The following is a 20990-nucleotide window of genomic DNA, read 5'->3' on the forward strand; positions in this document are numbered from 1 at the left end:
TCCCTTTGGTGTCGCTTAGTAGGTAGCATATGTAAGGAGTGAGCCGTGGCTGGGGATTAGACAATGAAGAGAAAGAAATGAGCAAAGGACCCACCTGAAGCCAAGATCCTCAAAGCTATTTAGGCACCTATCTCTGGGAGTTAAACACTCACTACCTATAAGGAGCTGGGCCTCAGTGATTTAGGAGCACAAGGTCACATTTACCAAGTCAGATAGCAGCTAGGGGGCTAAATCCAGGGAAAGCCAAGAGAAGACAGGTGTTGCTGGTGCAGCACTTGAGCCTTTGAACATCTCCCACCCAAGTCCCATTGACTTTCATTGGTTTGTGTGTTCCTAATTCACTTAGCCGTGGTTTGAAATTCCCATTCCAAAAGCAGGAGAGAGGGAAAGGCTGAAAGCAGAGAGTGGGGGTGCAAACCCATTGTCTGAAATGAAATGGAGTTAGTCCCTATTTATACCAATGCAAGATCAGAATTGGGCTCCAGGCACTGACAGTAGGAAGAAAAAAAAAAAAAAGGAAAAAAAAAGAATAAAGTCAGATTCTGATCTCAGCTACCAGCTACACCGGTGTGATTCCAGAGCAACTTGACAGCAAAACCTTGCCTGTGACACTAAATCTAGCAGCCCCTGGAAGCTGCTCCCTTTTAGAAATTGAAACCCTTCCTGGATGTCACTCATTTGGCAGACATTTCAGTCAAGTTGCTCCTGAATTTGGTAGGCACATGTAATCGCAGGTATAGTTTTGCCATCCATATGTCCAACTACCCAAATTGTGAATGTAGCCAGGTAGCTTGCTGTCGAAGCGGCAGGCACAAAACATGAAGTTGCTTGTCAAAATCATGCCTCCAGAGTGAAGAGTTAAATATTCAGGACTCTTCTTAGTCTACGCCTGCTTTAAAGCAGTCTGATATCCTGATCCACAGTTTCTGATTTCAAAATGTAATCTTTAAGAAGGTTTTAGGTAAGGAAGGGGTTATTTTTCCTTTTAACACTCAATTTCTGTAAAGTCAAGTCTGTTTTCCTGTTATAAAATCCCCCATGTTATTATACCACAGGATGAACAAATTATTCAATAACCCCAAGAACACGGGGTATTATATGTCTGCTGATTCAAAGATGGATGGAAGAATCTTGGATATAAGTGAGTACTTTACATGGTCACAGAGGATACTCATGGTCTGTAGAGAAAAAGAAAAGAAAAAACCCTACAGATGCAGGGAAATGCAGTAATGTAATTCTGAACATTAAATTCTATTAAGCATAATACAATATAAAACTTTCTGTTGATATTCTCTCTCTTTAAATACTGTAATTCCATCGTGTGCTTTCAAGAATGACAGATCATAAGAAAATAAGAACGGCCATATTGGGTCAGACCAAAGGTCCATCTAGCCCAGTATCCTGTCTTCCGACCGTGGTCAATGCCACGTGCCCCAGAGGGAATGAACACGTAATCATCAAGTGATCCATCCCCTGCCACCCATTCCCAGCTTCTAGCAATATGGAGGCTAGGGACACCATCCCTGCCCATCCTGACTAAGAGCCATTGATGGACCTATCCTCCATGAATTTATCCAGTTCTTTTTTGAATGCTGTTACAGTCTTGGCCTTCACAAAATCCTCTGGCAAGGAGTTCCACAGGTTGACTGTGCATTGTGTGAAAAAATACTTCCCTTTGTTTGTTTTACACCTGCTGCCTATTAATTTCATTTCATGGCCCCTAGTTCTTGTGTTATGAGAAGGAGTAAATAACACTTCCTTATTTACTTTCTCCATTCCAGTCATGATTTTATAGACCTCTAGCATATCCCCCCTTAGTCATCTCTTTTCCAAGCTGAAAAGTCCCAGTCTTATTAATCTTTCTTCATACGGCAGCCATTCCATACCCCTAATAATTTTTGTTGCCCTTTTCTGAACCTTTTCAAAGTCCAATATACCTTTTTTGAGATGGGGTGACCACATCTGCATGCAGCATTCATGATGTGGGCATACCATGGATCTATATAGAGGCAATATGATATTTTCTGTCTTATTATCTATCCCTTTCTTAATGATTCCCAACATTCTGTTTGCTTTTTTGACTGCTGCTGTACACTGAGTGGATGTTTTCAGAGAATTATCCACAATGATTCCAAGATCTCTTTCCTGAGTGGTAACAGCTAATTTAGACCGCATCATTTTATATGTATAGTTGGGATTATGTTTTCCAATGTGCAATACTTTGCATTTATCAACATTGAATTTCATTTGCCATTTTGTTGCCCAGTTTTGAGAGATCCTTTTGTAGCTCTTCGCAGTCTGCCTGGAACTTAACTATCTTGGGTAGTTTTGTATCATCTGCAAATCATCTTGAGTAGTTTTCTATCATCTGCAAATTTTGCCACCTCACCCCTTTTTCCAGATCATTTATGAATATGTTGAACAGAATTGGGCACAGTATAGACTCCTGGGGGACACCACTATTTACCTCTCTCCAGTCTGAAAACTGACAATTTATTCCTACCCTTTGTTTCCTATCTTTTAACTAGTTACCAATCCATGAGAGAATCTTTCTTCTTTCCCATGACAGCTTACTTTGCTTAAGAGCCTTTGGTGAAGGACCTTGTCAAAGGCTTTTCTGAAAATCTAAATACACTCTATCCACTGGATCCCCCTGGTCCACATGCTTGTTGACACCCCCCCTCCCCAAAGAATTCTAGTAGATTGGTGAGGCATGATTTCCCTTTACAAAAAACATGTTGACTATTCCCCAACAAATTATGTTCACCTATGGTGTCTGACAATTTTGTTCAGAAATTGATCAGAAAGCCAGATAAGTTATTATTTACAGGGACAACATATCAGCACAGACTGGCTGCTTGAATGACTTTCTATAAAAGCCACGTAGGTGGATGGTGAACAAGGCCTCAATTGTGCCTTTTAGGAAACGCTCGGCATTTCCTCCAAGCAGCAGGTTCCTACCTCTTGTGGGGGTCCTGGGACACTGTACTTCACTATCAGTCTGGAATGGTGCTAAACCCCCACCACTTCCACATCCCCTTTAGACTACTCCTCACACCAGATCCAAGAAAAGGGGCAGAGAGTCCTAGAGACAATTGCACAAAGCATGCAAGTTGGGAGAAAAGGTGTGTGTCAGGGGCCACTGAGGGAGTCTCCCTGAGCCTCTCATCGTTCCTACACATCCATGAAGAGGAACAGGAAAGAAAACATCTACAATTACAGACAGACAAACAGACAGGTCTCCACATGGTACAGAGCTTGAATTCCAGGGTTGTTTCCCTCCTTTACCAAGGATCACACCCTGTCTGTTCAGCACATAACGACACCTAATGACTACATAGTCTACTGCAGGTAAACAAAGCATTATAACAAAGGACGATCTCCCCCTAATTGTTCTAGAACAGTGATTCTCAAACTTTTGTACTGGTGACCCCTTTCACACAGCAAGTCTCTGAATGCCACCCACCTTATAAATTAAAAATACGTTTTAATATATTTAACACCATTATAAATGCTGAGACAAAGCAGGGCTTGTGATGGAGTCTGACAGCTCGCGACCCCCCACATAATAACCTCACGACCCCATGAGGGGTCCCGACTCCCAGTTTGAGAACCCCTGTTCTAGAACATAAATAGGGTGTTTATTATAGCCAGGGCCAGCCCACAACATTCTGGCACCTGAGGCGGGGAGCTCAAACGACGCCCTCATGCTCCCTCGCTTGGGCTTGAAAGGTCTCAATTCTGCCTTCTTCCTGTTCTACTCCTCTCATGGTACTGCTCTGCTACCTACCCCAATAAAGGAGAACTAACAACTTAAAATGCCTTCTTCAGAAATTTTAAGTAACATTTAACTTTCAAACGCCTGAACAGCAAATGTAACTTTTCTTGTCTGCACAGTAAACACTGGCATTTTTATCTGTTTGAATGATCAAAGTGGTGCTTTCCATGCCTTTTTGCTTGCAAAGATCTGAACTGCTTCCTGAAGGTCCACAGTCTGGGCCTGCTCATGCTCTGTTGAGATGGTTGCAAGGTCAACCATCCTCTCCTGTGTCATTGTGGAGCATAGATGTGTTTTTATTAACTTCAGCTTGAAGAAGCTGCATTCTCCACTGGCAACTGTTACAGGAAGTGTTAGAAGTATGCACAGAGCAACAAAAGCATTTGGTCATCTTATCTCTGTGCACATATATTCCAGAACAGCCTTTGGAGTTGATCCTGCTGAAATGTATCTTGAAAGGGCTTTCAGTTCATCACCTAAATTACTCGCTGCCTCACATCAATATTGCGCATGTCATCATGTGTCAACACTGTCTCTAGTGCCCTGCATTGCTGATGTAGATCTTCTTCAGGTATAGTGAGGAGTTTTGGAATGTCAGACAACATCCCAAATATACTGCTGTGTTTCTTGATCTGCATGAAACATTCTTCAGCTGACTGTATTGCACAATCTAGCACCTGGTTAAAGAATTCAACTTTGAATTGTTGTTTGGGGTCTCTTATGGGATTATCCCATGCCTCATAATCAAAATGTTTTCTTCTTGTATTCTTGAATGGGTGGGAATAGCTTCAGTGTGAAGTTCCTCTGCCAACTTCTGTGCACTCTTCATAATGTTTTGAAATCCCTCATCGGACCGGTAAGACTGTAGGTATGACTTTGCTTTGTCCAGTTGTTCCATTGCTCCAGATATATCAAGGTCAACACCTTGGAGTCTCTTGCTGACAACATTTATTTCAAACAGTGTGTCATGCCACATCACTACGCCACACAGAAATTTGAAGTTATGTATGTTTCTGGTGATTCCATTTCCCTCTGCCACTGTTCTCCCATGAACAGTTCCTGTCATAGCATTATCCTCCATAATGGCAACTATGGCATCATCTATCTTCCCAATTTGGTGTTTGATAGGCTTTATCGCCGCCACTCGACTTTCCCATCGTGTGGCACTCAGTGGTTTCAGTGTCAGAGAGGATGTTCCCAGATGTTGCTTCAAAATTTGCCATCGATGAGTTGATGCAGAGAAAAATACATAGATGCTTTGAATTACATTAAAAAATTCAGCAGCCTCACTAGAAGCTGCATCACTGACGACGCAGTTCAATGAATGAGAACTGCATAGGACATAAAAAGCTTGAGGGTTTAACTCTCGGATCCGTGTCTGCACTCCTCTGTTCTTTCCTCTCATGTTGGCAATATTATCGTAGCCCTGACCTCTCATGTCAGCTATCGCAATTCCCGTATCTTCCAGCTTTTCAAGAAGCACATTTGTCATACCAGCTCCTGTAGTATCATCAATGTCAATAAATTCTAGAAAACGCTCTCTGACAGTCACCATTGCAGGGACATTTTCACTAGGTTCTGTTGTTGTTACAAAACGCACCATTAAAGTCATTTGTTCCATATGGCTGATGTCAGGTGTGCAGTCTAGAATAACAGAGTAATATCTTGCTGGCTTCAGATCTGCCACAATCTTCTGTTTGACTTTTGTTGCCAGTAACTGTACGATCTCATTTTGAATTGTTTTTCCAAGGTAGTGGTGTGTGTACATTTCTTGGGTGGTGACTCTTCTTAGATGCTCCTGGAGCACAGCATCAAACTCAGCCATCAGCTCCACAATTTTAAGGAAGTTTCTATTGTTTGGCACATACAGCTGATCTGAAGTGCCACGTAGTGCTAGGTTTTGGGTAGCAAACGTTCTCACAACAGCAATGAGCCTTTTCAGAACATTTGGCCAGTAAAGAGACTCTGATGCAATCTTCTCTTGATGCTGATCATCTATGGTGGCCTTTAACCTTAGTCTCATCTCAAGCTCTTTCCACCTATGGAATGCTCTCTGGTGATTTGCTGCCTTCTCATGGCATGCCAGATTTCTAGCCAGATTCTTCCAGTCCTTTGTTCCTGTAGAACCCAATGTAGCTGGAATATGAGACTGTAAGAGTTTGCAACAAAAACAGTATGCAGCATTCTGGGTTTTTTAGTACATAAGCCATGGCCTCTCCACTTTGTCACCATTGGGGATTTCACACCAGTAATGGGTTGGATGGAAACTTCTATTTTCATTGTCTTTGGGGAACATGAAGTTTTTCACTTGCTGTGGCCAATGCAGTACAAGGAAGTCCCTCAGGCTACTGCTCAAGTGGGTCCACAATCCTGGATCATCTAGACTTAAGGAACTAAACTCAGCAGCAGCTGTTTCTTGCGCCTCCTCCACACTCTTCTCTGATCTACACTTTTCTATAGGAATGTGCACAGTTACATCCATTTGAGATGGAGATATGGATGCTGCAGTAGCTGCCAGGTCACCTGCCCTCTGACTAACTGGAAGATCAGGCACCTCCTCACCACTCACATCCTCACTGGGGCCGGAAGGCTCACCATGAACATTTGTGTTGTTAGGATATAGATATTCAGGCCTGTCTGTAAAGGCCTATACTCTAAGAATTTAGGTGTATTCTTATCACTTGTCTAGTTATAGAGGTACAAAAGAAAGAATCAAAATCACTGTCTGCCGGTGTAAGGGCCTTCTCTTACTGTGACAGTCTGAGGCCCTGTGCTTAGGCTAAGGCCTTTGGCTAAGCAGCAGAGGCAGCCATAAGCAAGGAAGCGAACGGTCACATCCTCACATTCCAAACTAGTCACATTGAAAGAAGGTGCTATTGGGCGGTTTGGAATACAGTCCTGTCCTGATAGTTCCTATCGCCTCCAGAGAAAGGGAAGTGCCTACAAAATGTAAAAGGAAACTTAGTTTGATAGCATCCTGTCTGGCAAGAACTCACTTATCAATAGCTGGGATGTGAAATCCTCACTTCTGTATTGTCTTGTCATTATAGCTCCCACTTTGCTATTGTTTGTCTGTATAATCTCTGTCTGGTTCTGTGATTGTTCCTGTCTGCTATATAATTAATTTTGCTGGAGGTAAACTAATTAAGGTGGTGGGATATAATTGGTTACATAATCATGTTACAATATGTTAGGATTGGTTAGTTAAATTTCAGGAAAATGATTGGTTAAGGTATAGCAAAGCAGAACTCAAGTTTTACTATATAGCCTGCAGTCAATCAGGAAGTGAGTGGGTGGGTGTGTGGGTGTGGGGAAAATGGGAACAGGGCATGGGGGTAAGGAAATTGGAATCATGTTTGGCTAAGGGTAGGAATGGGAACAGGGACACAGGTGTAAGGCTCTGTGGTGTCAGAGCTGGGAAGGAGGATACTAAGGAAGGAAACTGGAATCATGCTTGCTGGAAGTTCACCCCAATAAACATCAAATTGTTTGCACCTTTGGACTTTGGGTATTGTTGCTCTCTGTCCATGTGAGAAGGACCAAGGAAGTAAGTGGGTGAAGGAATAAGCCCCCTAACATGTGTCTATGTATCTCAGGAGAACTCCTTCCTGCTTAGATAGAAAAGCTTCCTTTGCTTTCTGTCTTTTTCTGAATGCTGCCCCAGAGGAGCATTTTCTTCTTTCACTCATGACTGCTGTTCTGTGCCAGCTATAGTGGCTCTCAACGCTCAGTTGAAGGGGACAAATAAGCAGGCTGGTAGCAGGGCCTGAGTGAGGGAAGATATCAGCGTCTTAAGGGCCTAACTGGCTCCTACTGCTTCAGCTGACTGCCTGTTCTCCTCAAGTGGGTTCAGGGAAGCAGCAGGAAACAGGAAGCTCCCTGAGAAGCTGGTGTTAATCAGTCCAGGCTCCTGGGGGTGCTAGAGAGGTACATAAGAGGCTCCTCAGCCATGGTACGCCCACACCTTGAATACTGTGTACAGATATGGTCCCCTCATCTCAAAAAAAGCTATACTGGCATTAGATAATGTTCAGAGAAGGGCAACTGAAATGTTTAGGGGTTTGGAACGGGTCCCATATGAGGAGAGACTAAAAAGACTTGGACTTTTCAGCTTGGAAAAGAGGAGACTGAGGGGGGATATGATAGAGGTATATAAAATCATGAGTGGTGTGGAGAAAGTGAATAAGGAAAAGTTATTTACTTGTTCCCATAATATCAGAACTAGGGCCACCAAATGAAATTAATGGGTAGCAGGTTTAAAACAAATAAAAGGAAGTTCTTCTTCACTCAGCGCACAATCAACCTGTGGAACTCCTTGCCTGAGGAGGTTGTGAAGGCTAGGACTATAACAGGGTTTAAAAGAGAACTGGATAAATTCATGGGGGTTAAGTCCATTAATGGCTATTAGCCAGGATGGGTAAGGAATGGTGTCCCTAGCCTCTGTTTGTCAGAGGGTGGAGCTGGATGGCAGGAGAGAGATCACTTGATCATTACCTGTTAGGTTCACTCCCTCTAGGGCACCTGGCATTGGCCACTGCTGGTAGACAGGATACTGGGCTGGATGGACCTTTGACCTGACCCAGTATGGCCATTCTTATGTTCTCTCCCTGCAGCTTCTGCTGCTTTCTGTTATTCCCTCTCACCTTTTCTCCTGCCTGCCTGTTACGTCTCTTGTGCCCTCCTTCCTCCAGCACAGCACTCCACCATCTCTGTGCATCTAGAGGAGAGAGAATACATATGCACCAGCAGCAGACACAATTTTCTACACTCTGGGTCCTAGTAGTTCCCCCCCGCCGCGCAGCCCCGAGTCTGGCACCTGAGGCAGCCGCCTCCGTTCTCCTCATGGTAAGGCCAGCCCTAATTATAGCTATAAAATCATACTGCAAATAAGTCATTTAATATGTTCATTTTGTACCTGCCCCCAAAGACTTTAGCAATTGGTGTGTTTTAACATTGACACAGAAAGCCATTGATCTTCTGCCATGGTGCCAGTAGGGAAGAGTTGATCTTGGCCATGTCCCGTAGGATATCCACAATGGTATCCTCAAGTGTCTGCTGCATGCAAAAACCCGTGGGCGTGCCAAGGTGTGATCTGTAACACAACACCAGCCAAAAAGGATCATTTTGGCAAAGCAGCTCCATCTGTTTAGTTGATTTAGTTGGGGTTGGTCCTGCTTTGAGCAGGGGATTGGACTAGATGACCTCCTGAGGTCTCTTCCAACCCTGATATTCTATGATTCTATGTTGCTCACCTAGGCAGAGTAGGCATGTTTATGAAAATACAGTCTGCTCCTGTAGTCTTTTACCCCTGGATGTCAGGGGAGAGCTCACTCAGACCCTGCTTACATTAACAAAGTGCTGAACCTTTTAGCAAATGGGAAATGGTTGTGACTGAAATGCAAAGAGCCAGCATACAAAACAGTAACATTTGAGATGTGCTGATACATTTTCATACATTGAATGCAACATTAAGCCAAAAACGGGTCTTTATGTAAAATTACAGAGCTTAACTGTGAGAGATTGAACACAAGTGCCCTGGGGTGGAAACTTCCTGGACAAATGTTATGGACTGTATGGTAGTTCTGGAGAAAGTTGATGGGGCTACATTAACTAAGCAACGGCAGTCAAGGCAGATGATATTGTCTGCAAGACAATATTGTCTGTAGGATTAATGACCGCTTGGGAGGAACTGAAGGACAGAGCTTAGCAAATCCCCCAGAAAAACCTTGCACTGAGGTCACTAGTGCTATAATAAAAAGAAAGATAGCAGCGGTATAGATATTTCCCTCTCCCCCTATAGATTATGTCACTTCAGACTTGATACCTAGAGAATATTTCTGTGTAACCAATACCCATAACATTAGCCAGCAATCTTTTTGTCTCAACATTCCATCCAACTTAACATTATGCTTAGACTGCAAATTGCCACCTTTCTTAAGAGTCTACAAACCACAGAAAGGAAGCAGCTTGCATACGCTATCAGGGTGCTATGCCTGGCAGCAGTATTGCATTGGGGGCTCAAGTAAATTAAGGGTATGTATTAGGTGTTGCTCAGTTGGGGTCTGAGCCTCCAAGATCCAGAGAATCTCTTGCAGGATGCTATCTGTGGTATTTCTTGGTATCCAAGGGCTGGCGGCAAACTCCATTGAAGTCAATGAAATTTTCCACTGACTCAGATGGCCTTTTGCTAAGCCCTTAAATACAGAACTGGTCAATTTCAGAGAGCTAAGTCCAACTCTGCCATGGCCAACGAAATGGATCTTGTGAGAAATTCAACTTGGGCCCGCAGGACATGCAACAAACCGTACTTCCAGGATAAAAAGGCGGGAAAGAGCACTTACCAAACGAGTCGTTGGTCCTGTGGAGGAAAAATTCAGTGGACCCAAGTTTTAACTTTAGTATAAGAATTCTCCATAGGCTGCTGAGCCATATTGCAGAAGGTCTTTACTCATAGGAGTTTTTTCTTCCATGTGGACAAAATTGGTTGTTGGGATTTTGTGTTACATACAGTAATAATGTATGGGATTTTTCAAAGGGGCCAAAGAAAGCTGGGTGCCTAACTCCCTTAGGTCCCTTTGGCAATCCCATCCAATGCCTTGAATGTCTCTTCACGTCAGCTTCACTCATGCCTCCCCTTTTACCCTCCTCTCCCCTGCCCTGTCCTCCTCACCCTCTTGCCTTCCCTACACTGCTCCCTGTTTAGCTGATGCTCGCCTAACTTAACTCTCTCCCCATGCTACCCCCCAAAACAGTGGTATTAACATGCCCTTTGCTGTCACCACATTGTTCACTGTGCTTCTCTGTTCTACCCTTTCCCCCACTCCGGGTCTGTCTGGTCTATTTAGATTGTTAAGCTCTTTGGGACAAGCACTGTCTTTCTGTTCTGTGTTTGTACAGTACCTAGCAAAATGGGATCCCGGTTCTTAGGATGATAATACAAACAATAAATAATAATAATAACTACTTCTTAACCCAAAGTATTTTTTTAAACAGACTGTGGGCTCCATTCTCTTCTATTCAAGAACAGACCATAATGGACATAGGAAACTCTGAAACATTTAAACTCCAGTATGATCTGAAAAATTGGCTCATTATATCTATGTGTAATATCACATCCAGGCAGAATGTTGTTTAGGGGTGGTTCAATTTTCAATCAACTGAATACTGAAACTCACATATGAAAATGACTAACTTAATATTATTGTTTGCTGAGGATCTATCACACTCTATGGGAAGTGCTAACATGTCAGTTTTCACATTTTCCAGTTAAAAACAAAAACAAAATAATCCCAATTGCTCAGTTTTACCATTTATACCTAAAGCAAAAATATTCAAAAACATACTTTTACTTTAGATATTGTCTCCATGTATTCTGCATAATTTCTCCCTTCCTCCCTTAAAATATTATTGTATTTATACGGTAGATCCAAGGTCCTGCAACAGGAGTGCATTGGAAATTAGAATTATTATGCATCCAAAAAATTAGGTGTAATAGACCTGGGTAAGGATATATTATTATTATTGTTTTGTGAGCCACATAATAGCACCAGGATGTGTAGTCTTGAATGCATCATTATTTGGTATAATGTATTATTATTCTGCATGTAACCCATGCTTACACAGTATGGCTCTGGCCCACTCTAGTGGTGGGTTCATGAGTCTGTCACTGGCTTTGAACTAACAAATGAGGGTCTTTTAGCTCAAGCAGGAAAGGCCCAAGCTTATAGCTCCCCACGTCTCAGGTTCAATCCCCAGTTCTGTCAACCTATCCAGAGATGCAATGTTACAAATATGTAGCACAACGGTTGCACAAGGTGCATTAAAACCTAATTAAAAATAGCTAAACAGGATCCCTACCTCTAGAAGTGTACAATTGTAGGGCCAGATCATATTGGGATTAGCCTAAATCTCCAACCATTTCACTATAAAAGAGAGAAATCCCCACATGGACCACATCTCCTTCCAACCAACAATTCTACAGTCCTAAATTTTTTCATCCTATGGATGATCAGAAAAGGGCTGCAAGACCTCAGTTTGAGAACCATTGCTCAAGCACATCCAGTGTATAGCTTCATTGACTTCAGTTTGTGCCAGCTCAGGATCAGGGCCATAATGGGGGTGGATAATCAGGTAAGAGAAGAGTCCTCATACTAGAAGGCAAAGCATGCATTGCAGTCTTAAGCCATGAAAATAACAGTTTTCCTTTCATATTATTGCCTCATTTCTAAATTCATTGAATGCTTATTCAGCCCGTAACGAAATGAAACATCTAGATCAAGTGTGGATAGATAAGTGGTCCATGCATTTCTATGTCAGCGTTACTTCCTTCTGTGAAATTCAGAATGCCTTCAGAAGAGACACAGCTGATTAAAACGAATATCTGCAAGAGTTTAACCACCAGCCCTTTACAATGCCCTGTGAAACTACAATGCTAAGGACAATTTGTCTGGAGATATAGGCAGCAGAAGCAGATTCATAAATGCTGCTGAAACAGAAAGCTGAAGTCCATCAAGAGCAGTGAATGAAGCAGAAGTATTGAATCAAAGGCTAAACTTATCTCACTGTAATTTGTTTACAATGCCTTAATAACCAGCCAATGGCACCAGTCACTATGAAAACAGAGTATTTTATTTTTGGAATAGGGGTCAGACAGAACAGTAGAACATGTTAAGATTGCACAGCCTCCGGGAATTTTAGGGATCAAGTTACGTTTTTTTAGGAACGTCACTAAAGTTTGAAAGTCCACTGTACAGAACAATGGTGTGGCTTGCAAGGCAGTGTGGTGCAGAAGCATGAATGATAAAGAAACAGCAGGTTCATCGCCAACAGGTGTTTAATATGAGACGTGTCAGCACCATACAAATTACACAAAGAAACAGATTTTGAAATGAAAGTATTAGGATGGAAGTCAATGTCCGTGATGTGGCTGACAAAATCCAGGAAGCAAAACTTTGCTGTTTCAGACACATGCAGAGGATGAACGAAGGGGACCTGGTGAAGATAGCATGTCAGGAGAAGATGGTAGGAAAAAGACCCCAAGGAAAGCCAAGGAAGTGAGGGATGGATTGCATCAGAGAAAATGGTAAACAGGTGGACCTTAGTGCTGCCTTGGACAAATGAAGATGGCAGATGCTTGTACAACAACCTGGCCCCAGTGAATGGGATCAGGAGAAGAAGTAGTAGTTTGAAAGTATTTTTAGGCAATGGTGATCAGTAGGGATAGGTGGGCTGGTTACAGAGAAATAAGAATTGACTCCAACCTTTGGATTTCAAGAACAGAAATTGAACTCTGAATCGGTACATAAAAGGAAAGTGAATTTAGTGTAGAGTCTCCATTTTGAGAAGGACCATGAGTGCAAGGGGCACTTCCACCTGTGTCCTCGTTAACATGCCAATTGATGTAAGTGCCAGCCTGTCCCCACGCTCTTTTGAGCCTTGGTCTCTTTCCTGAGTCTGGCAATAAAGGCACCATTGCTATAGTAGTTCAGGGCCAGTTTGTGATGGTGACACCTGTCCAGTGAAAAATGGAAGGAGACCACAAATGATTTCAAGCTAGCCACCAAAGAGTCAAGCCATGGTAATGACTTTTGGTCATGTCCCACCTGCCTTGTATTTCAGCCTTTTGCCTAGGAGTGGAAGGCTGCATTCTGCAACCAGTACATGGGATCACAGAGTCCCCTTGAAATTTATTTTTAAGATTTGAAAAGAAGAGTTAGAATAACTTTTGTTTTGATTTTTTTTCTTTTCATTTTCTTCCGCCTCCATGACTCTCCTACATGCTACATTCTGCTTTCCACATTTTCTGGGGTTGACCAGCAGTGAAAACAGAAGCAATTAACAGCAAGGCAATTCTAGCATGGGGCTGTCTTTTTTGTTGTTTTTGTACAGGGCTTAGCACAATGGAACCCTGGTCCATGATGGGGGCTCCTCGGCACTACTGCAATGGAAATAAATTCATTAAATCATAAGAAATATCAACAACAATAATTTCCAGCATGGACAAAAATGGAAAATCTTCCCTGACGATATGAGATTTGCAGTCTCATCTCCAATCCAAAGATGATCACACACATTTCAAATTTGGATACATTTTAAGAGATTCATCCAAACTTTTGGACGCTTGCTGGTATCAGAGCTGAACACTTGGGAGTTTGCCCAACCATTTGTAATTACTTGACATTTCTGTGCATATATTATCACTTACTTGCTTGAAAAGTACCTGGAAATGTCTGCAAATCCTTTCCTTCGTCATCTGCTTGAGTGAAATTTATTTTCTTCACATAAAATGACTCGTGGAAAGCTTTCTGCCAGACACCTCCTTTTACAATCACCAAAAGCATGTGTGCAACATTATTTCCAATACAGATGTCTGGGTCCAGTTCTCCCCTCTGCCTTGTATCTTGTGTAATATATATCCCACCTCTCACGTACATAGATTGATAGGAGTGTGTGCAGAGAGATCTGGCCACCGTTTGTTTTTCCAAGGAGGGAGGTGCCTGTTAATATGGGGGCTAATCCTGCAATCCATAGCCTTTCAAACACTCCTCATTCATGCACATAGTGGTTCCACTGAACATCAAACTTGTGAAGTGCCTTCAAATCTCATAGCAGAATTGTGCCCGCAAAGACTATGCCCACAACTACAAATAACCTGTGACATAGTATTTTCTTCTTGTTTGTGACATTAAAGCCAAAAAACATTGTTTGGGCAAGAAGAGCAGCCCTGATTCTCCTCTGCCTTGCAACTTGTGCAGTGATATATACCGATGCAAAAGTACATGGAGGACACAACCTTTCTGACTGGGTAGCATTTTACACCCCCTCTACACAAGTGAACATGATTAGGCAGTGTGGTGTCGCAGACAGAGCACTGGACTGGGATGGTAGAGACTGATATTCTTGTCCCGGCCATGCCATCAGCCTGAGTGACCCCGGGCAAGTCATTTCACCTCTTTGTGCTTCAGTTTGCTCCGCCCCATCTGTAAAATGGGGATAATGTCCCTGACCTACTTTGCTAAGCACTTTGAAATCTACTGATGAAAAGTGCTCTATAAAAGCTGGGTATTATTATTACTACTAAACAAGGTACAAGACAAAGGATAATGAGACATGGAGTCTTTTAAAGATATTATTCTGATTTAATCTATCAGATTTAACATGGCTCATCCCTGTTTTTGCAACCTTCACAAATACCCCAGATGTGCCGCTATTTCCAGAGCCGCTGCCATGATCAACATAATTGAAAAAATTAGTATCTGGAAAAATTGAATCTGAATAAATCCAAAAGGTCAGACACCTAAACTCTGAATCTCAAGCAAGACTTTTGTGGTAATAACTATTCCACGGTTTAGAATTACTGGGAACCCTTTTACATTGAAATAGCAAACCACTAACTCTGCATCTCCGGGGTGATTCAAAAAATGTTTGATCCATGTTAGCTGATCACAGGATTAGTTCAGAAGGTTGAAGAGAAGGTAAAGTCTGCCTAAGGTGCACAGTAAAAACTTGATGCCTCAATTCTCTCTCATATTCCCTTCTCTCACAACCCACCTTCATCCTGAACGCACCACAAACCAAAATCTATTCTTCCACTAATTGCATGAGCTCAGACGTGCCCTTTATTTTATCTATATTCACCCCTATCCATTTCTATTCCCTTTGATTCTTCTGCCTTTCAGCATCCCCGGTCTTTGATGTATTACATCACTCATCTGCACTGCTCAGAGACAGACATGCTGCAGCTACATTAAACACATCAGATATTTCAAGCAGGCAGAAATCCATAGGAGAGTCAACATACTGGAACTTGTTTTCTTCTTGGCACTAAAGTGCCATTGTAGAGGAAAAAGAAAATAGCCTTCGTAAATTCCTACCATAATAATCCTTATACGTGCATGTGGGTTCCAGAATTTATGTTTATCACTAACATGCTATAGTGTTTCTATATCTGAAAAGTCATTTTCATATTGCAATGTTACTATATTAGTATTTGCAAAACTAAACTCTGTTCTCCAAAAACATACCTCCATTCCCAGTCAGGGTAGTTCAAAGGCTCCTCTCTATTGCACCATGGAAAGGGGCAGAAGCCCCACTTTGTGGGATATTTGAAACCAGGCTATACATAGCACTAGAAAATGTAACATAGGAACCAGTCCTGCACTGCAGCGAAATAGACTGGATAACCTAAGAAACCAGATTTCTTTATAACTGTGCATGCACTTTTGCACATGGAAAAAATTGCATGCAATTGGCCCATTAATTTGCATGCAAATTCATGGTTATGTAGCCAAGGGATCATTTGTATGTAACTATCATGGTAGTTACATGTGCAGATTAGACTTGCAAGTATGGGCATATTTCTGTTAATGCAGCTATGAAGATCTGTCTCATACCAATAGCTATTTTCCAAATCCATCTCTAACTTTAATGACAGTTTCTAGATTATAACAGGAATGCTTATTTTAATTCACCTTGCATTGACATTCAGGGAGTAAAAGTACCTTTTACTATTGAAAGAATTTAATCCTGGCTTTTTACACTCCCAATGATGGCAACAGATTAAAAACAAATTCTACATATTATAGCATTTTGCATTTCTCTAGCAACCTTCTAAAAGGATTTTAAATGGCATTATAAACATTAAGAGCCAAATTCTGTCCTCTGAGGTATCCTATCTAGACCCCACTGTAATCAAAGGGACCCAGGGAATAAGTTAGAGTAAAATTTCACCCTAAGTAATGAGGTGTCTTCCACAATGCCCTTGTGAGGTAGGTGACTACCTAATACAGATGGACCTTAGCGACAAAGTTTGAGGGGTTTGGTCGAAGTTCTGATTCAGGTTCATCTCTAACTATTGTTATGCCCACTTACAGATGGCTAGGTTGAAGGACAGAAGAGTTAAGTGGCTTGCCCAAGGTCACTTGGCAGGGCAGTAGCAGAGTTGGAACTAGATGTAGTTGGTTCTAGCAGTCAGTTGCCTGATCCAGGCACCAGGACATGCACTCACAAGATCAGCAGAACTCTTTGAAAGCAAGACAAACGCAGGCTAGTGAAGATCAAAGAGGAAGCGTCAAACATAAGCTGCTTGTCTTCACTTTCAGGGGCCTTCACAGTCAATCCCCATCTTACGTATTGGCTCATTTGCTCATCAAGCTAGTGATGCTTTCCTCTGCCTAGCCTACGACGCCGGCCTCCACTGCCTACTTACTGAATGTCCAAATAAACACCATTATGCTTTCTCCTATGCTGCCCCTCACGCTTGGGAGGCCCTCACATGAAAAACCCACCAAGCCGCCTCATTATCCACCTTCGTATCCCTCCTCAAAACTCCCCTTTGCTGTAACGCTTACATAACACCTGCCAGCAGTGCGGCTGCTGGCGTGCTGCTGCCCATCCCGCAGACCCATATTGTCTCATTGTGGTCGCCCTTCGTCTCTACCCATCTGTCTCTGGATGTATAGTTAGACTGTAAAGCTCTTGGATTGGGGACTGTGTTTTTGTTCCATGTTTGTACAGCGCCTAGCACGGCAGGGTCCCAGTCCATGGATGGGACTCCTTGGTGCTATGCTAATACAAATAATAAATAATAATAATGATGTAAACTGGAACAACTCCTGCCTTACCTATTACCCCACACTACAAGAAGGATGTGGAAAAATTGGAAAGAGTCCAACGGAGGGTAACAAAAATGATTCGGGGGCTGGAGCACATGACTTATGAGGAGAGGCTGAGGGAACTGGGATTGTTTAGTCTGCGGAAGAGAAGAATGAGGGGGGATTTGATAGCTGCTTTCAACTACCTGAAAGGGAGTTGCAAAGGGGATGGATCTAGACTGTTTTCAGTGGTACCAGATGACAGAACAAGGAGCAATGGTCTCAAGTTGCAGTGGGGGAGATTTAGGTTGGATATTAGGAAAAACTTTTTCACTAGGAGGGCGGTGAAGCACTGGAACGGGTTACCTCGGGAGGTGATGGAATCTCCTTCCTTAGAAGTTTTTAAGGTCAGGCTTGACAGAGCCCTGACTGGCATGATTTAGTTGGGAATTGGTCCTGCTTTGAGCAGGGGGTTGGACTAGATAACCTCCTGAGGTCCCTTCCAACCCTGATATTCTATGATTCTATGAGAAGGAGAAAGCATTCTGTTTGAGTCCTAGGTGGGAGTCCATTTCACCTGTACGAGTGCCAAGTAACCAAACTAAATCACGCGCCTCCCTTTGCTTCTCACACAGACACATTCACTTCAACACGGGATTCTTTATTCATTGCTTGGAGACTTCGGTTGTGCTGCGGTTGTTAATTGTGGCTATTCGCCCTGCCCGTGCACCCCCAACTGCAGTAAAGCATTTCTTGCACTCGTTCTTTGCATCCTGAGCTTAACTAACAATTTCCCCTTCCCATCTGCTGTTCTTTTGAAATTGCAATTCGGATGATTGTGCCTTCATTGTCTCACTCGCTGTTCACAGCTTGCTTGCCTGACCCTTTGTACTTTCCCCATTGCTTTGCTTCTGCTTGCCACGCTTGCTGTCAGTTCTCTCATTCAGCTCCCACACACTGTTCCTCTACACCTCTATCTATCTCCCCCCCCACGTGCTTTCCTCCAGCCTACGCCTTCCCCTAATTACTGCCTCTTCACCTTGCTCTTCCTACAACGCATTAAGCACTCCTTCTCTCTTCTCCTCCAGCTTTTCCATGACCCTGAGAAACCCACGGACACTCCTCTCAATTGCTGTGCTTTCCCTGTCCCTGGACATCTACCCTTTATCCTCCAAGTCATCCATGTCAACCATGTTCTGCGCCTATGATACTGTTCCCAGCTCCTACCCTAGGGTGGCCATTTTCTACTCCTAAAATATTCTACAGCAGACCTACCTTCCCTCACCCCTCACGTATGAGCCCTTCCAAGTCCTAGCCTATATTTTCCTCTGCATTGCTTTCCCCTATCTACCTTGCTTTCTCCCCAGGTTCTAGCAGTCGATCTCCTCTGGGTCTCCACACGCCCATTCTTGCCAGTGGAGTGGTCCCTCATCTCTTGCCTTTCTTCTGCATCCACTTCCACTATCACCCCTCTGCCTCTCATTGCCAATCCCTGTCTTTTTTGCAAAGAAGTTAGCTCTGGAGACCAGACAAGACTGATCAATCCCACTTAGCTGAAAATGTCTGGTCTCTACATTTAGCTCTGAGCAACTGAAAAAAAAAAAAGACAAAATCAGACATTATGATATCCGGATGCCCTTCATCTTCCAGTTAAATTACTATTATTATTTTCACACCACCCAAAAGCATGCAAGGTGCTTTCCAATATAGATAGAAAGACGAGGTCTCTGCCCTGGAGTACTGGCAAAGTAATAGTTAAAACAACAAGTGAAACTTTTCTTAAGAATCAATATGTCATTTAAAGAATGATTATAAAAACCAAGTGAATAGGCTGTCTTGGTCTGATGTGATATGTCACCCTGCAACATAATCATTCTTAGACATCAAAGCCAGGACTTCCAAATGGGACTAGTGATGCTGGATGCTCAAGACATTTTAAAAGGGCTGAATTTTCAAAGAGTAGTAGCAACATTTTCAAAATGACATAGAAGCCTAAGTCTCAGTGAAAGCAAATGTGGGGGGGAAAATCACTTTTGAAAAAAAGCAGACGCTTAAAAAATATGTATCACCAACCTCCTAAAAATCAGACCCGACTAACGCATCTCAAGTTGAGCGCTCAAAATGGAGGTACCAAAATAACGATCATCTTTTCAAAATCTTGACCGAAAACTTTTTTTCCATTCATATTACAGTGCCACCTGAAAGTTACCTGTATAAAGGCAAGATCGCATTTGTCCATTCTCTGTGCTTTCAAGCCACACACACACACACACACCCCCTAAACCATCTACTGCTTACCTGGACCGTGTATTAGTAGAAGGATTTTAAAACGCGCTGAAGACCTTTGTCTAGTGTACAAGCGTGGAAATATTTTTATCCTCATTATTACTGCTAAACTAAGTTTTACAAGATACAATACATTGTGCATGGAAAATTAACAGGAACTGGTGATGCTTAGAACTGGTCAGGATGAACATCTAAGGGCCATACTGAGCTATGACTTTTTTTTTTTAATTAAATGATCTCTTTAAGTCTACAAGCACGAATGTGTTTGACCCTCGGGCCCTCCTAGAGAGGGGACAGTAATTCACAATGACTCCCGGTTTAAACTTTCGACACACGGCCTCCATCAGTACATTCAGCAAAAGGGTTTCAGGGAAAGGGCTGCACTGGGAAATGTATGCAGGGCACCGTAGCTGCATTGGGATCAGCTGCTGCTGCCCCTGGGGCTGAGTCTCAGGAGCCACGATACAGAGCCAAGGAGTTTATGTGCTCTCTCGTCTTGTTTGGTGCTTAAAATGAGGCTCCTCCAGCCTTATTAAGCTAAATGGAGTCCCAGTGTAACTCCGCTGAGTGCAGTGGAATTATATCTACTTACACAGGCACCGAATACAATGTATGACTGTCATAAATATAAAGGGAAGGGTAAACCCCTTTGAAATCCCTCCTGGCCAGGGGAAAGCTCCTCTCACCTGTAAAGGGTTAAGAAGCTAAAGGTAACCTCGCTGGCACCTGACCAAAATGACCAATGAGGAGACAAGATACTTTCAAAAGCTGGGAGGAGGGAGAGAAACAAAGGGTCTGTGTGTCTGTCTATATGCTGGTCTTTACCGGGGATAGACCAGGAATGGAGTCTTAGAACTTTTAGTAAGTAATCTAGCTAGGTATGTGTTAGATTATGATTTCTTTAAATGGCTGAGAAAAGAATTGTGCTGAATAGAATAACTATTTCTGTCTGTGTATCTTTTTTGTAACTTAAGGTTTTGCCTAGAGGGGTTCTCTATGTTTTTGAATCTAATTACCCTGTAAGATATCTACCATCCTGATTTTACAGGGGGGATTTCTTCATTTCTATTTACTTCTATTTTTATTAAAAGTCTTCTTGTAAGGAACTGAATGCTTTTTCATTGTTCTCAGATCCAAGGGTTTGGGTCTGTGGTCACCTATGCAAATTGGTGAGGCTTTTTATCCAACATTTCCCAGGAAAGGGGGGGTGCAAGTGTTGGGAGGATTGTTCATTGTTCTTAAGATCCAAGGATCTGGGTCTGTAGTCACCTAGGCAAATTGGTGAGGCTTTTTACCAAACCTTGTCCAGGAAGTGGGGTGCAAGGTTTTGGGAA

The 20990-nt window shown here is 42.7% G+C and overlaps 1 protein-coding gene across 6 annotated transcripts in view; it reads right to left on the bottom strand.

The window, feature by feature from the left end:
- Window positions 1–20990, bottom strand: part of CRHR2 (corticotropin releasing hormone receptor 2) — a 246317-nt gene that overhangs the window by 132329 nt on the left and 92998 nt on the right. Inside the window, exon 2 of one of the 6 annotated variants that reach the window (XM_073334748.1) lies at window positions 8422–8495. The exons of 4 other annotated variants lie outside the window; for them this stretch is intronic. The gene's annotated coding sequence lies outside the window, so the exon portion shown is untranslated. Of the gene's footprint in view, window positions 1–8421; window positions 8496–13982; window positions 14019–20990 lie in introns of those variants that run through there. One more of the 6 variants, XM_073334749.1, reaches the window with a different exon arrangement.

This window comes from Lepidochelys kempii, chromosome 2 (assembly GCF_965140265.1).
Source record: "Lepidochelys kempii isolate rLepKem1 chromosome 2, rLepKem1.hap2, whole genome shotgun sequence".
NCBI lineage: Eukaryota > Metazoa > Chordata > Testudines > Cheloniidae > Lepidochelys > Lepidochelys kempii.